The sequence below is a fragment of the Alligator sinensis genome, unplaced genomic scaffold (genome assembly GCF_000455745.1).
Source record: "Alligator sinensis unplaced genomic scaffold, ASM45574v1 scaffold868_1, whole genome shotgun sequence".
Taxonomy (NCBI): domain Eukaryota; kingdom Metazoa; phylum Chordata; order Crocodylia; family Alligatoridae; genus Alligator; species Alligator sinensis.
Genome location: NW_005843155.1, coordinates 246761 through 248805, shown reverse-complemented (window position 1 = coordinate 248805; position 2045 = coordinate 246761). Strand labels below are relative to the sequence as shown.

At 71.5% G+C, this 2045-nt stretch overlaps 1 long non-coding RNA gene across 1 annotated transcript; it reads right to left on the bottom strand.

Annotated features, from left to right (window-relative positions):
- On the bottom strand, positions 1–1062 carry LOC102377857. The gene is made up of 3 exons (XR_325359.1): positions 1027–1062; positions 478–629; positions 1–54 (listed from the first exon to the last, which is right to left on the bottom strand). It is a non-coding gene; the product is annotated as an uncharacterized LOC102377857 (long non-coding RNA).
- Positions 1063–2045: the final 983 nt, after the last annotated feature.

Here is a 2045-nt window from a genome sequence, read left to right as displayed (position 1 = left end):
GTGCCCCGCGGGGCGGCGCCGTGTGTGAGCACGTCTCCTGCGCCGTCGCGCTGCCTGGACCGGGGACCAGATCCGCGCGTCACTGGGGGCTGGGAGGGGGAGACGGGCTGGGGGGGAACAACCCCCAGGTGCGCGGAGGTGGGGACGGCAGCACGGGGCATCAGGGGGAAACGCTGCACTGTGGGGCCTCTCGCCTGCTGCCTGCCCCAGCTAACAGCCCTGGGCCAAGGCCTGGCTATGGCGCAGGTCTCCACGCCACGTCCCCACTCCCAGCTCTGCATCTCCTGGGTCAGGGCGGCCACGAAGTGCTCTGGCACCCTGAGCCCCAGGACCTGCTCCGTGCTGGGGCCACCCCGCGCTGGCAGAGTTCCCGCCGGCCATGCCACCCTCCCGGCAGCGGGCTCTGGCACCAGGTCTCTGGGGTGGGACCTCGTCCCCGAGGGCAGCTGTGTGGTGTCGGGGGCAGCTTGTCTTCACCTCCTGCCCCGGCTCCTCCAGGGCTGCTGCTTTCCCTGCCCTCGGGGATGCCCCTGGTCCTGGCGTGCTTGTCACCAGGCCTGTCCTGCCCCCTCCGCTCCTGCCTGGAGACCTCGGGGGTCCTGCTCCTGCATCTCCACCTCCGGCTTCACCTGTGACGGGAGACCCCAGACCATGACCCCTGGGCCCCGGCTCTGCCCTGCCCGACACCCCCAATTGCCCCCCGCTCAGAGCACCCTAGGGGTGTCCTTGCCTCCCTCCCCGCGACACAGCTGCCCCCTCCCAGCCTCACGCCCTCCCCCGGCGCCCCCTGCTCTGCGGGAGCTGCAGCCCCTGCAAGGACCCTATTTCGTGTCCCAAGTGCAAGCTGCCACATCACTTCCCCACCCGCGGGGATCATCCACCCGAGGAGCACATGCAGCCCCCCTGGCCGGGCTCCACTGCCAGCTCCCGGGGGTCTCCCGTTTGCACCGCCCTGGTGCATTGCGGACATCCACCCACTGCATCCCCGCTGCCCCGGCCCCCCGGCCGGTGCCCCGCACTCCCGACCTGCAGCCCGCATTCACGGTGCAAAAGTCTCGCGAGAACGAGGACACCCCGAGGCTGCTCTGAGCGGGGGGGGGGCAGTCAGGCAAGGGCAGGGCAGGGCAGGGCAGAGGGACATGGTCTCCCCGCACAGGTGAAGCCGGAGGAGGACCCTGGAGGTCCCCAGGCAGGACGGGAGGGAGCAGGACGGTCCGGGTTATCACCCAGGCCCAGATCTGGTGTGAGCATCCCGAGGGGGCCTGCAGCAGGGCAGGGAAAGCAGCAGCCCTGGGAGCAGCCGGGCCAGCGCCAGGAGAGCTGGGGCAGCAGGAGACTCCAGCCCCCTCTGAAGCCCAGCTGCCCCCAACACCACACAGCTGCCCCCGGGACGACCTGCCCACCCCAGAGACCCACACCTGTGGGGCTGTTTCTGCAGCTCTGCCAGGGCTGGGCCGCAGCACCCAGCAGAGAGCAGGTCCTGGGGCTGGGGGTGCTGGAGCAATTCGTGGCCGTCCTGGCCCAGGAGATACGGAGCTGGGAGTGGGGACGTGGCGTGGAGACCGGCACCGGGTCCGTGGCCTGGCCCAGGGGTGTCAGCTGGGGCGGGCAGCAGGCGAGAAGGCCCAGGGTGCAGCATTTCCCCCGATCCCCCGTGCTGCCGTCCCCATCTCCATGCATGTGTTCCCTCCCCACCCAGCCCCCATCGTGGCCGTCCTGGCCCAGGAGATACGGAGCTGGGAGTGGGGACGTGGCGTGGAGACCGGCACCGGGTCCGTGGCCTGGCCCAGGGGTGTCAGCTGGGGCGGGCAGCAGGCGAGAAGGCCCAGGGTGCAGCATTTCCCCCGATCCCCCGTGCTGCCGTCCCCATCTCCATGCATGTGTTCCCTCCCCACCCAGCCCCCAGTGACGCGTGGATCTGGTCCCCGGTCCAGGCAGCGCGACGGCGCAGGAGACGTGCTCACACACGGCGCAGCCCCGCGGGGCACTGCAGGGACCGGCCGAGTACCGGCTGCAGGAGCCGCAGGGCCGGGGCGCGGGCCAGG